The sequence below is a fragment of the Callithrix jacchus genome, chromosome 5 (assembly GCF_049354715.1).
Source record: "Callithrix jacchus isolate 240 chromosome 5, calJac240_pri, whole genome shotgun sequence".
Lineage (NCBI taxonomy): Eukaryota > Metazoa > Chordata > Mammalia > Primates > Cebidae > Callithrix > Callithrix jacchus.
Genome location: NC_133506.1, coordinates 145,406,414 through 145,421,792, shown reverse-complemented (window position 1 = coordinate 145,421,792; position 15,379 = coordinate 145,406,414). Strand labels below are relative to the sequence as shown.

At 40.8% G+C, this 15,379-nt stretch overlaps 1 pseudogene; it reads right to left on the bottom strand.

The window, feature by feature from the left end:
- Positions 1-8,138: 8,138 nt before the first annotated feature.
- On the bottom strand, positions 8,139-13,314 carry LOC144582761 (52 kDa repressor of the inhibitor of the protein kinase pseudogene; annotated as a pseudogene).
- Between the last annotated feature and the right edge of the window lie 2,065 nt (positions 13,315-15,379).

Genomic DNA, 15,379 nt, shown 5'->3' with positions numbered 1-15,379 from the left:
AGTTAGCAGTTATTCTTCTGAATCACAGTATTAGCTGTAAAATGGAGATGAAAGATAGGACCTGCTGAATATAGTTCCTTATCAAAGAGGGGACTATCACAGGAGGTGAACATGAAATAGAAGGAAACATTAGTCAGGGGAGACTGGAGGTGTTTCACTGCTGATTAAATGGAACTACTTGAAAGAAGAACAGAGAATAATAGTTCTGCATGTCTAAAACAGGGAGAGGGAATGGTCCCAGGGCATAGGTGAAAGCTTTGCTGTTGAGCAGGAAGAGACACTTCCATGGGTAACAGGCAGGAAGAAGCAAAGGACAGCAATCCTTCTTACATATCTATTGCTGCCCTACAAACAACCCCCAAACACAATGGTATAAAACAACAACAACAGTTTATTATTTCTCATGATTCAATAGGTTGGCTGGACTCAGCCGAGTGTTTCTGCTGGTCTCATCTGACATTACTCACAAGGCTGTAAGCAGCTACTAGACCGGGGCTGGAGTGCCTAAGATGACCTCATATGCACGCATGTGGCCTTGGTGCTGGCTCTCGGCTGAGCCTCTCTCTACACGTGATTTTTCCTCATTCCGCTCAGACTTTCTTACCTGGTATTGACATGCTCTAAAAGGGCAAAGATAAAAGCCTTAAGGACTCTTAAGGTCTGGGCTCTGGAACTCACACATCACTTCCACCATATCTTGGTTAAAGCAAGTCACAAGATGAGCCCAGATTCAAGAAATGGGCAAATAGACTTCACTTCTTTATTTTACTTTATTTTAGAGACCAGGTTTCACCATTTTGGTTGGGATCGTCTGAATATCTTGACCTGGTGATCTGCCTGCCTTGGCCTCCCAAAGTGCTGGGATTACAGGCGTGAGCCCCCACACCTGGCCTCCACTTCTAGATAGTAAGAAGTGCAAAATATTGTGGCCATGTCTTTCTCTCTTTCCCAAACATGGATGCATATAAATCTGTAGATCTGGTAAACGTTGAAGCAGTTCCTTTTCAAATGCTTTTGGTTTCCCCTGCAAAGTAGAAGAAAAGTTCACCTGCTGTGAAGCAGGGGAAGGAGTGGAAAGAGAGAAAGCAATGATTGCATATCTGAAAAGACTGCAGGTTTAAAATAGTGCTTGAGCAGATTGGGAGAGAGAGCTGGCAGGATATCATCAGAGGACTTCTAGCCAATGTGTGGGGCCCATTTGCAGGTGCAGCCATGCATTTATATCAATATCCATTTGCCTTGTTGTGTGTTTCATCACTAGCACTCAACAGCTCAGGTGGAGGCTGGGCAAAGACAGATGTTGGATTCATCCAGGATTGGGGCCTTGCCAGCTGGGTATGATGAAAAGAAAATGGGGCGAGGGAGGTTAGGATCATTGGCAGGAGAGTAGTTAAAATGACAGACCATGACACTGAAATTGAGCAGGGAACGAAATGGTGACAGGATTTCCCCTTTTACCTTGTAATACTAGCTTGAAATTTTTTACCCTTTTCAAGATAATTTTTTTTTAAAAAGTAACCTCATTCCTTGCTTCCTTAAGATTGGTAGCGGCCGGGCGCGGTGGCTCAAGCCTGTAATCCCAGCACTTTGGGAGGCCGAGGCGGGCGGATCATGAGGTCAGGAGATCCAGACCATCCTGGTCAACATGGTGAAACCCCGTCTCTACTAAAAATACAAAAAATTAGCTGGGCACAGTGGCGCGTGCCTGTGGCCCCAGCTACTCAGGAGGCTGAGGCAAGAGAATTGCCTGAACCCAGGAGGCGGAGGTTGCGGTGAGCCGGGATTGCACCATTGCACTCCAGCCTGGGTAACAAGAGCGAAACTCCGTCTCAAAAAAGAAAAAAAAAAAAGATTGGTAGCAATACACTTTCATCAAATACATACTAAGACAGCTGAAATAATAATCTGAGTGATAGGTTTAAAATGATTTCTCCTTTTCTTGACTAGTAGATTCCTATTACTTTGACTGTCAAATCTCTCAGATTTGTTGTTGGTAAATTCAATCCTCACATTCTGTAAGTATTAAGGAGAAGTTAGCTCTTTAAAATGATATTTAGTACTGTAATTTGTACCTTTTTTTGCTAGTGGTCACCTTTTTAAAAATAAGCATATCACTTTATATTTTTTAGTTCAAAATATATTTTGCTACACAAGAGTGTAGCAGCTAATCTATAAGAACACAGTTTAGTTTTGTGTTCAGTTTTTCAAGGTTTAATATATTACTCTGGCTTCTTGCTTCAGTGTGTTTCACCCTCCATTTAGCTGGACAGTGTTACTCACGCCCAAGTGCTAGGAAAGCCAAGTCTTTTCTGGCTGGTTCCGGCATAAACATGTATCTCTCGTGAGCCACAGAGCTTTTTCTATCACACATAAACATGGCTAGGTCACCGCTGCAACAACCTGATACTTGATACCCAGGGCTATTTGTTTCCACGCAACCCTATGCGCGGAACCTCTGGGACTCTTCTCCCTTTACTAGCCTTTCCCCAGCCCTGCCTCACTACCCAAGGTCAGGTTCCATCAGACATCATCCTTCTCGCCCTGAAACCCTACATCCTGTTTACATTTCTTAATGTTTTATTTACACAATTCCTCTGTTTAAAAATCTTTAATGACCCTACATGATCTTCCATTGCCTACAGCTTAATTTAAACTCCTTCATCTAATATTTCATATCCCATATTTACTTTAGACTGGCTTATGAAAATACTTAAGGCAGGTTACAATAAAAATGTTAGAACTAAATTAATTAGCTCCACCTTGCTAAGTTTTCCACAATCTGAGCTTTTCTCTATTTCCAATCTAGTTGCTGACCGGTTTTTCATAGGCTGCTTCCTATCCAATGAAACAGTGGTTCTCAACCTCACTTGTCCATTGGAATTGCCTAGGGAATCCCCCTGGCAATCCCTTTCCCCACTCTTACAATTTTAATATATTTAATTGATGAAGATTACATATATTCAAGGCATGTAACATGATTCTTTCATATATGTATATGTTGTATAATGATTATGATGGTCAAATTAATTAATGCATCCATCACCATCCATGGTGTACCTTAGATCCTCAGAACTTGTTCATCTTATAACTGAAAGTTTGTATCCTTTGACCGACATCTCCCCATTTCCCTCACACCCCCACCCCCTGCCAGCCACCATTCTACTCTGTTTCTATGAATGGGACTTTTTTAGATTCTACGTAAATGTGAAATCATAAAGTATTTGTCTTTTGATGCTTGGGTTATTTCCCTTGACATAATAGCCTCCAGTTCCATTCATGTTGTTGCAAATGGCAGAATTTTCTTCTTTTTCGTAACTGAATAATATTCCTCTGTGTATGTATACACACCACTTTTATATACACACATCACTTTTTCTTTATCCATTCATCCATTAATGGACATTTAGGTTATCTTCATTACCTTGGCTATTTGTGAATAACAATGCAATATAAACATGAGAATCCAGATATCTCTCTGAAATACCAATTTTATTTCCTTTGGGTATATACCCAGAAATGGGATAGATGGATCATATGGTAGTTCTATTTTTAATTTTTTGAGGAACTGCCATACTGTTTTCTATAATAGCTGTACCAATTTACATTCCCACCAACAGTGTTCAAGAATTCCTTTTCCCCACATCCTTGACAACACTTGTCATCTCTTATCTTTTTGATAATAGCTATCCTAACAGGTGTGATGTGGTGTCTCTTAGTTTTGGTTTGCCTTTCCCTGAGGATTATTGATGTTGAGCATCTTTTCACATACCTGTTGGCCATTTGGATATCTTATTTAGAAAAATGTCTATTCAGGTCCTGTGCTCATCTATTAATCCAATTGTTGTTGTGCTTTGAGTTGTGTGAATTCCTCATATAGTTTGGATATTAAGCCCTTACCAGATATATGGTTGGTATATATTTTCATCCATTCCATAGGTTGCTTTTTCACTTTGTTGAGTGTTTCCTTTGCTGGCCAAAAGCTTTTTGGTTTGATAAATTCCATCTGTCTATTTTTGCCTTTGTTAACTGTGCTTTTGGGGCATAGCCAAAAAATTACTGACAAAACCAATGTCAAGGAGCTTTTCCCCTGCGTTTTCTTCTAGGAGTTTTGTAATTTCAAATCTTACAAAACGAACATACAAAAATGGGTTGTGTTTCTATACACTGACAATGAACTATCCAAAAAAGATATCAAGAAAAATAATCCCAGCTGGGCACAGTGGCTCACACCTGTAATCCCAGCACTTTGGGAGGCCGAGGTGGGTGGATCATAAGGTCAGGAGATTGAGACCATCCTGGCCATGGTGAAACCCTGTCTCTACTAAAATACAAAAAATTAGCCGGGAATGGTGGCATGCACCTGTAGTCCCAGCTACTTAGGAGGCTGAGGCAGGGGAATCGCTTGAATCCAGGTGATGGAGGTTGCAGTGAGCTCAGATCATGCTACTGCACTCCAGCCCGGTGAAAGAGCAAGACTCCATTTCAAAAAAAAAGGAAAAAAGAAAAACAATCGCTAGTTACAATAACATCAAAAAGAATAAAATACTTAAGAATAAATTTTTAAGAAAGGAGATGAAAGATCTATACACTAAAAACTATAAAACACTGATGAAAGAAACTAAAGACACAAATAAATGGAAAGATAGCCATGTCCATGGACTGCAAGAATTAATATCATTAAAATGTTCCTATTACCTAAAGCAATCTACAGATTTAATGGAATCCCTATCAAAATTCTAATGGCACTTTTCATAGAAATATTCTTTATCCTAAAATTTATATGGAACCACAAAAGATGCTAGATAATCAAAGCAGTCTTATAAGAAAAATAAAGCTGAAGAGATCAAAGTCCCTGATTTCAAACTATATTGCAAAGATGTAATAATCAAAACAGCATGGTATTAGCATAAAAACATACACATAAGCCAATGGAACAGAATAGAAATCTCAGAAGTAAGCTCATGCAGATATGGTCAACTCATCTTTGACAAGGGTGGCAAAAATACACAATGAAGAAAGAAAAATCTCTTTGATAAATGGCGTTGGGAAAACTGGATATCCACAGGCAAAAGAGTGAAATTGGAACATGTTTTACACCATATTCAAAAATTAACTTGAAATGGATTAGAGGTTTAAATATAAGACCTGAAAACAGCAACCCTAATGTAATTGATCTGATCACTGGGATTTTCAAAGGCTCCTGGTGATTTTAACATTAATTCAGAGCTGAGAAGTGCTACATTAGTTTGTTAATTCTCCCTACAGCATTCACTGCTTTTCCCATTAATACTATTCTTTTCTTCTTTACTTGTCTAACCCCTACCCACTCTTTGAAATCCAGCTCAAAGTGACCAAGAGTATAGGTCCCAGATCTCAACTCAAAGTGTCATATAGTGACCCAAACTCATAGATCCAACTCAGAGAGTACTATGGGATCTTTCTTTTCCACCCAATGCCAATACATTCCCATAGCATATACCTTGTTTACATTTATTTGGCTCTTGGCATATACTTATTTTACTTTCGTGTGTTCTTCCTGTCTCTTCAACGGGATGTGAAGGTGTCAAAGGAAAGGGACTGCATTTTACAGCTTTTTAAAAATCCCTGGACCCTAACGCAATGCCTTTCACACTATGTGTCATGTGTGTGTTTTGTGAGAGGTGATGATGGCAATGATGATGATGATGGTGATGATGATGTAGCAGATGCCTGTTTAGTGCTGTGACCCGTCCTCTTAAGTTTCCTTATTTCTTAATGGGGCTGCCCTGAGGCAACCAGAGCAGAGTCTACTTTTTTTGGTGGGGTGGGGACAAAGTCTCACTCAGTGGCCCAGGCTGAAGTGCAGTGGCATGATATTTGCTCACTGCAACCTCTGCTTCCTGGATTCAATCGATTCTCATGCCTTAGCCTTCTGAGTAGCTGGGACTACAGGCGTGTGCCACCACACCCAGCTAATGTTTGTATTTTTAGTAGAGATGGGGTTCCACCATGTTGAGGCCAGGCTGGTCACGAACTCCTGACCTCAAGTGATTTGCCTGCCTCAGTCTGCCAAAGTGTTGGGCTTTCAGGCATGAGCCACCGTGCCCAGCCTAGACTCTACTTTTTACAGACAAAGCTGAAGTGTTTGGGAGTTAAGCCACTCCCACCTTAACTTAATGACTATGGGTACAAGTATGAGTACCCTAGCTCACCAGGCCCCTGGTTGGGACAACACTGGGGTGACCTACACTGTCTCCTGTGTCCCCTCTGAGTTTGAGTCAGTTTAGATTTACCTCATTTGGGCTCATTTCCTTCTCAGCTCCATTCCTCACTCCCTTGCTGGTTTTTCCCAGGAATGCTTCCTAAGTAAATAGTTTTCACATAAATTATTGTTGAAGGTTCTGCCTATAGGGGGAGTGGCAGCAGGTAGCTAACCTAAAACAGATGATAGTAATATAATAAAAGTAATAGTAATAGTGGCTATTATTTATTGAGTATTTTCTACATGCAAGGCATTAACTAATCCTCAGAACTCAATAGGTACTTCAGTTATCCTCATTTTACACATGGGGAAACTGAGGCTTATAGAGGTTAAGTAATTTGCTCAAGGTCACACAGATAACAAAAGAAACGTTGAAAAAAGGAAAAGGAAAAACAAGGACAGTAGAAGCTCAAATCAAATAGAAGATTAATAAATGTCAATCAAATGACCACTTTAATAAGCCTTATGGGCTGGTTAAAAACTAAACCACCATGTGTACTTTTTCTTTGACAAAATAACTTTTGAGTTCCAATAAACAATTCACAAACTTTTGAAACACAGCAATTTGTAGGTTAGAAACTTCATTTCTAGTTTACTGTCAAAAAATCTACTTTCCTCCCTCTTCCTCACTCCTCCCTTAATACTTTCCTAATAGTATGTACCCCTGACCCCAGGAAGTAAAACCTGTATTTGGACAATTAATAACTTAGATCTAGGCTGGGCGCAGTGGCTCATGCCTATAATCCCAGCAATTTGGGAGGTCAAGGTGGGAGGATCGCTTGAGGTCAGGAGTTCGAGACCAGCCTGGCCAACATGGTGAAACCCTGTTTCTACTAAAAATACAAAACTTAGCCAGGCATGGTGGCTTATGCCTGTAATCCCAGCTACTCGGGAGGCTGAGGCAGGAGAATTGCTTGAATCTGGGAGGTGGAGGTTGGCGTAAGCAGAGATAATGCCACTGCACTCCAGCCTTGGTGACAGAGCAATACTCTGTTTCAAAAAAATCCAAAAAAAACAAAAAAACTTATATTTAGTACATATTAAATGCGTATATTTAGGCAAGCCTGGGAACTACCATGCATGCTTTGTCTCTAGGCATTCTAAATTACAAGCAATGCATTTTGGAATGAATTTACAAAATATACTATTCATAAGTTGAGAATTTTTACATAGTACCATTACTTTAATAACCTTATAAACTCATACATCTTTTTGAATTTTATGTTTAAATTTTACAGTAGTCTGATCTATTCATATATATAGTGACCCAAGGGAGGGGAAAAAAAGTAGATCAAAACATCTTTATTATTTGTCTCCCTCTCAGAAATGTAGTAAGGCAGCAGCTTTTCCATTTATAATTCGTGGGATCCTGTGCAAGTTATATAACCTCAACTTGGCTTTAGTTTTCGTATTTGTTAACTAGGAATATTGCCAAGATTGTAGGATGGTTTATGGGCTAGAGAGATTGTATTTAAACGGTTCAGTGCAGGGCCTGGCATATAGTAGACATTCAGCAAATTTTATCTGATAATAATTATAATAATTCTCCCCTGGAAGAGTTTTGGCCAGTCTAGCCTAGTGCCTTTGAAGTCTGTGACTTCTCTTGAAATAAACAATAAGCGGCCAGGCGCAGTGGCTCACTCCTATAATCCCAGCACTTTGGGAGGCCGAGGCGAGTGGATCACGAGGTCAAGAGATCGAGACCATCCTGGTCAACAAGGTGAAACCCCGTCTCTACTAAAAATACAAAAATTAGCTGGGCATGGTGGTGCGCGCCTGTAGTCCCAGCTACTCGAGAGGCTGAGGCAGGAGAATTGCTTGAATCCAGGAGGCAGAGGTTGCAGTCGGCTGAGATCATGCCATTGCACTCCAGTCTGGGTAACAACAGTGAAACTCCGTCTCAAAAAAAAAAAAGAAAAAGAAAAAGAAATAAACAATAAGCATTAATAAGAAATGACACAGATGAATGCCACTTACAAACTGAGCTTTCTGAACTATGGTTCATACATTTTTTGTCCTTTTTCTCTTTATTCTCACACCTGCCAACCCTGTGCCTCCAGCTTTATGTTCTTGTATCCTATTCTTCCCATTCCCAGCCAGTTCAGTTGCGTCTCTTCCAGTACATTATCTTTCATATTTAATTATTTTTTAAGATAGAGTCTTGCTCTGTCACCAAGGTTGGAGTGCAGGGGCATGACCTCAGCTCACTGCAACTTCCGCTTTCTGGGTTCAAGTGAGTCTCCTGCCTCAGCCTAGCTGGGATTACAGGCATGCGCCACCATGCCCAGCTAATTTGATATTTTTAGTAGAGACGGGGTTTCACCATGTTGGTCAGGCTGGTCTTGAATTCCCAACCTCAGGTGATCCACTCTCCCTGGGCTCCCAAAGTGCTGGGATTACAGGCATGAGCTACTGTGCCCTGCCTTGTTTTCTTTTTTTTTTTTTTTTTTTGAGATGAAGACTTGCTGTGTCACCCAGGCTGCTGAGTGCAGTGGCACAATCTTGGCTCACTGCAACTTCCACCTCTCAAGTTCAAGCAATTCTCCTGCCTCAGCCTCCCTAGTAGCTGGGATTACAGGCACAGGCCACCATACCTGGCCAATTTTTGTATTTTTATTAGAGATGGGATCTTACCATATCGGCCAGGGTGGTCTCAAACTCCTGACCTCAAGTGATCTGCCCACCTCAGCCTCCCAAAGTGCTGGGATTACAGGTGTGAGCCACTGCCCCCGGCCTATCTTTCATATTTAAAATGATGGTTTAACAACGCACTTGTGCACTATTTGCATAGGAGGTATTCATATTCCCACCTTCCCTCTGCTGCATGCCCACTCCATTAGCCATCCCATGATAGATACTTGCTGAGTTCCTTTTGTATGCTGTGCCTCACTGGCTGTTATGTAACAGCTGGTATGGTGTCTGGAACATGATGGGTCCTCATAAATGTTTATTCCATTTTCATTAACATTGACCTTCATACAAAATTGTACATCCCTGTTCTAATGTCTCTTTTAGTAAAATGGATATGCTTAAATGTAAACTCTTTTGTTAGAGCTATTTTTTATAAGTCTAAGTACAATTTGGTAATTTTTTTGAAAAGAAAATTTGTATTTTATTTACACTGAAATAAACAATACAAGATTGATTTTCTTCACTAAAAATAGTGGCTATTCTCTGGATTATTTCTAGGTAAACCACCAAATACTTGTATTTTGTAGATTTTTCAGATTTTGCTTATAAATCAAGATGAGGCCTGGGCACGATGGCTCAGGACTATAATCCCAACACCCTGGGAGGCTGAGGCAAAAGGATTGCTTGAGCCCAGGAGTTTGAGATTATCCTGGGAAACACAGTGAGACCACCACCACCTCCCCTCATCTCTCAAAAAAAAAAAAAACCAAAAAAACAAAACAAAAAACATTAGCCAGGCACAGCAGGCAGCATATGCCTGTTGTCTCAGCTACTTGGAAGGCTGTGGAGGGAGGGTCACTTGACTCCACAAGGTCAAGGCTGCAGTAAGCCACAACCACCCACTGCACTCCAGCCTTAGTAATAGAGTGAGGCCCTCTCTCTCAAAAAAAAAAAAAAAAAAAAAAATCAAGACAAGGCTGTAGATATACTCATGGAAAAAGACAGAGGAAAGCATACAAGTCAGTTGCCAGTATCCATGGCCTCTGATTCTATCTTGACCGTGAAACAGAAGTGTTCAACATGTACTTGCTAAAAAGTTTATGAAGATGTAGCATCAACAAAGGAATGCAGGCAGCAGCAAGCAAATGTAGAACAATGGTGGGCTCTTCCATTCAAACTTGCACTATAACTTGTTCCTTTAAATTCATTTGGTAAAAACACAATCTACACTGAAATTCTTGTTTGGCAAACTCACACCTTTCTCCGTCTGGTAATTCCCTTTACTGTACATTACAGATTTTTAGCTATATGTACGTAAAACTCCTAGCAGTCACAGATCAATCATGGGCTTCATTGTAACATTTTATAAAACTTTTTCTTTCCTCCCACACCTCCTCAACATCTATTTCTTGGAAGAACTGATAGCTCAGTACTCATCAGTTGGATCCACAGTAATAATAAATGTCATGTCTAAAATGACAATTAAAATAATTCAAGAGGCTTGGTGGGGTGGCTCACACCTGTAATCCCAGCACTTTGGGAGGCTGAGGCCGGCAGATCTTGAGGTCAGGAGATCAAGACCATCCTGGCCAACATGGTGAAACCCCGTCTTTACTAAAAATACAAAAAAAAAAAAATTAGCTGTCTGTGGTGGTGCACGCCTGTAGTCCCAGCTACTCGGGAGGCTGAGACTTGAAAATTGCTTGAACCCAGGAGGCAGAGATTGCAGTGAGCCGAGGTCACACCACTGCACTACAGCCTGGTGAAAAGGCAAGACTCCATCTCAAAAAAAAAAAAAAAAATTCAAGAATGCTACTAGCAGAGCTCACAGAGAGTGAAACCTGACAACTTCAGTGTCACTTTCTGGAAGAACAGATAGGTCCTCAAAACAGGAGAGTTCAAACAGGGCCCATTCAAATAGGCAGATTATTAATAGCTAAAGTATTCAATGGGAAGCCTATAGACAAAGATATTCACTGATTAAGTGGCCTACATACATCTTACAGCTTTTTTTTCCACTATCAACTGTAAGAGAAGCCCTATTTTTAAAGTCTCTTGGGGATTTTCAGCAGTTTCTGAATTATCTATAGGAAGCTGTGACTTAGTTGTATAGAGTTGATATATGTGTTTACCGTTAAATCTAGATCATGTTTTATGTGAAAATTTATGGTATGCAAAGCCAAGTTACTTGATTTTTAGTCTGTCGATGTGTTTGTCAAATATACTTTGAAATGCCTTTGTCCATTTTCATAGTGCTCGTTCTTAACCTTCATCACAGGAAGAATACATGAGACCTTCATCAGTGTGCACACATCAGTGCATACACATCCGCCTGATATCAGGCAGATTGAGGGCTTCGTAAATGGTGATGGAAGCTTTCTATCTTTTGCTCTGTGTTTCCATTTGACTGCAACAGTGAAGCTCAGCTAAGAGCGTGTTGGGATCAGGTAAGTCTCTTCCATACAAGGCATTCCTCTGACGTATTGAGTTTGAGTTATCCCATGACTGATGGTACCTGAGATTTGCCTTTAAGAGCCCTGAGGTGCTGTTCTGAGAATAGATCTCTCAGCTCCTGAAGAACATGTTCCACTGTTGGAGCACTTATGTTTCTTAACAGTAACTCTGAGGTTAGTTGAGATTCCAAGTTGCCTTGCTGAGCTCTGTGGAATTTCCCCAGGAGTTTCATTTGAATATCAAGTTGCCAAATTTGTGGCTTCTTCAAACCAAAATTCATGATGAGCTTCAATATTTTCCATCACTTCATTGAGTGCATGCAGTATGGCAGTCAAGCTATTGGCTGCAAAGAAGAAATCAGAGGTTTGCCCCTGGAGATTTTCCCCAGAGGCTCTTGTAAAAGATAGGACATTTTAAAGAACAACAAAAATAACAATGAAATCAAAATCTGCTGCTATACTACAGAGTACAAATGCCTGGCCAGCTCTACAGCTTTCCATCTAGTATTTGGGTCACTATTTATACCATCTAAAACAAGTGCTTACAGGAGGTCCACTGCAATTCAAAAGCATCATGCCTGCCTTTCCACAGAGAATGGCAGATTTCCTTTAATCCTTTACCCTTTTCTTCACTGTTCTGAAATAGAACAGAAATTACATTGTTTAGTTCTAAAAGCAGTTGCAGCAAACGATGGAAAAAAGAACAAACTTCCTCAATTGTTCCTATAACAATTGTTACAGGGATTGTTGTAGCAATTATTCCTCAATTCTCAATTGTTCCCATCATAGGCACTGATTTTGCCAACCACATATTTAAGGCACAGGAAGAGCAGAGTATGTAGAGATCACTTGAGGGGTTTTCTCCAAAAGTCTAGAAGCAAACAACTTCCATTTTAGAAGAAAATTCACGGGACACAGTGTAAATCTGGCCATAACAATACTCCATATTTAGTTCCCACTTCTAATTTGCAGGGTGACATTCCACAGCCAGAATTTCTGCATCTGCCTTATAAGGTGGGAAGCCCACAAATTCTACTCCCAGGTCATGAGATTCATCAACAAACCTCACCAACACCATAGGTGCTCTTTCCCTGGCTATGTCAGTGATAATGAAAAACAAGTGTAAGTCTCTCATGTCCCTGAGAGTTTCTTCCCAAATGCAGCTCTCACAGACTCTAGCAGCCTCTAGAATCTCACAGAGTCTAGCATCTGATTTGATTGTATTTAAAAAAAAAAAAAAAAAAGTGCTCAGGGCTGTTGTCTCAAAGCACTTTCTCAAGCCCTCTTCACCAGAATGTATTTGTACTCCAGCAGAGCATCAATGTTATGAGAAGTAAAGAGACCTTCTGGCACTTCATCAGCCTCAGGTCCATCCAGAGATATGTTTTGTTTTCCCATCAAAATCAAAATTTCAGATAGAGATTTTAGGTGTTCTTTATTTTCTTTACCTTTAGGGGTTAGAGGCAAAATGGTCGCATCCTTCCTTTGGCTGGCTTCTTCTGCACTGGGGTTCTGAACACAGCTGTTATTGGTTTCTTTCTGTTTTCATTCCTTTTCAGAAGTTTCATCAACTTTTTTCTGTTTCAGTGTCGTCATTTCATCTTTACTCAATTCTTTTCTTCATTTTCTCTGTCTACTGTGTGGACTGTTCAAATGGCTGGTAAGATCAAGTGTTGTTGGTATTGCATTATCTCAGATTTCCTATCAGGACTAGTTCTACAGATGGTAGAGGACTCAGAAGTGGTTGGCACCTAATTGAGAATGTGTATTTCTTTAATTAGATGTTTATCTTATCCGTTTGCTCTCTGACATTTCTCCACCTACTTTGTGCATCTGGATGAATCCTGTGGGAACCTGAGGAAGACCAAGTTGGACCATATGCTCTTTTGCATACATGTGTGGCCACCACAGACCTGCACTGTGGCCCTACACTGCCTTGGGAGGGAGCAAGGCCAGTTCTGCAGGGTTTGGCACCAGCAGAGAAGCTAAAACTAGTTTGGTAGCTCTTTTTTTTTTTTTTTAAATAAATAGAGATGGGGTTTCACTATGTTGCCCAAGGTCTTGAACTTCTGGGCTGAAGCCATCCTCCTGCCTCAGCTTCCCAAAGTACTGGGATTACAGCTGTGAGCCACTGCTCTTGGCCCTGGTTTGATAACTAACTTGTTTTTTTTGTTTTTTGAGATGAAGTTTTGTTCTTGTTGCCCAGGCCAGAGTATACTGGCATGATCTTGGCTCACTGTAATCTCCACCTCCAGGGTTCAAGTGATTCTCCTGTCTCAGCCTCTCAAGTAGCTGGGATTACAGGTGCCCGCCACCATGCCAGGCTAATTTTTTGTATTTTTAGTAAAGATGGGTTTTCGTCATGACGACTGGGCTGATCTCGAATCCCTGGCCTCAGGTGATCTGTCCACCTCGGCCTTCCGAAGTACTGGGATTACAGGCATGAGCCACCATGCTGGCCCCTAGTTTGATGACTTTTGACCTCCATTTTATATACACAAGGCAAAGACAAAAAAATAATAATATATAAATAAAATAAAAAAGTGAAATAATGTACACAAGGCAGAGATAATTACTTTTAAAAGCTAAAAGCCAGGAAAGTTGAGGAGTGTCTGGGATCTTACCTGAAGCTATTTGAGACCATAGGAGTGTTCTCTGTGGGTCATGCTCCCAGGGCTATTTGGGATCACTGAAGTGAAAAATTAGCTCAGATCAATTGTATTTATAAATGTGACAATATTAAATGTCAGCTTATAACATAATGAGGGGAAACTTGCACTTATCTCTCTACCTTTTACGATCACTTATTCACTTATTCTGTATTTATTATATGCCTACAATAGACACTGAGCCAGGCCCTGGAACTAGCTATAGGAGTAAGATGAAAAATCTACCACCATGGACATTATAGTCTCGTCCAGTGGTTCTCAATCTTAACTGCACATTAGAATAATCTGGGAGCTTTAAAAAAAAAATCACTGATGCCTGGGCACAATGGCTTACATCTGTAATCTCAGCACTTTGAGAGGCCAAGCTAGGTGGATCACCTGAGGTCAAGAGTTCAAGACCAGCCTGGGCAATATAGTGAAACAGCATCTCTACTAAAAATACAAAAACTAACTGGACATGGTAGCAGGTACCTGTAATCCCAGCTACTCAGGAGGCTGAGGCAGGAGAATTGCTTGAACCCAAGAGGTGGTGCACTGAGATCATGCCATCACACCTCAGTCTGGGCAACAAGAGCAAAACCCCATCTCAATAAATAAATAAATAAAAATTTTAAAAATCACTGATCCCCAGGGCCCGTACCAGATCAATTAAATCTGAATGTTTTGAGGATCAGGCCCATGGGTCAGTAGTTTTAATAGCTCCTTAGAGGACCCTAATATATAGCCAACAGTGTATATGCATGTATGTGTGGGTATATGATATATGTGGGTATATGATATATCCTTTCCTATCCCTCCCTTCACCCTAAGGCATACTGAGAACCTTAGAGAGGGGAGTACTCTATGTATGTTGGAAAATTCCTTTCCTTAAACAAGTAGAAAGGAAAGTATAATACCATCTGATAAGTGAAAGACACAGGTGACTGCAGGTTACTGTAAGATCGCATAGATGGAAAACCTAGCCAAGGCCAAGGAGATCAGTGAATCTTGTCCAAAAGGAGCGATAAGAGCCATGACTCCTAAAAGAGTTAGCCAGGCAAACCGAGATAGGGTAGATTTGTCCAAATAAAAGGCCTAAGCTCAGGCTGGTCTTTGGCAAATTCTTGTTCAGCTCTTTCCCCTTCCCTGTTCTTCCTCCCTCACTACTGAAAGGTCTCTCCTGGAGAGTACTCCACTGTAAGTCACTGACTCAGGCTCTATTTCTAGAGAGTCCCACCTAAGATAGTTGGTGCCAGAGGAGTTCCAGGAAGCTGGACAGACTTCTGGAGTTGCATCATCTACTAGACAATGGATCATGAGGACCTCAGTGGAGTATCGTCAGTTCCAAGCATAGCTGCCCAGGCTGCCTTTCGCCTGTGGTGGGCTGGAATATGATGCGGGTGAAA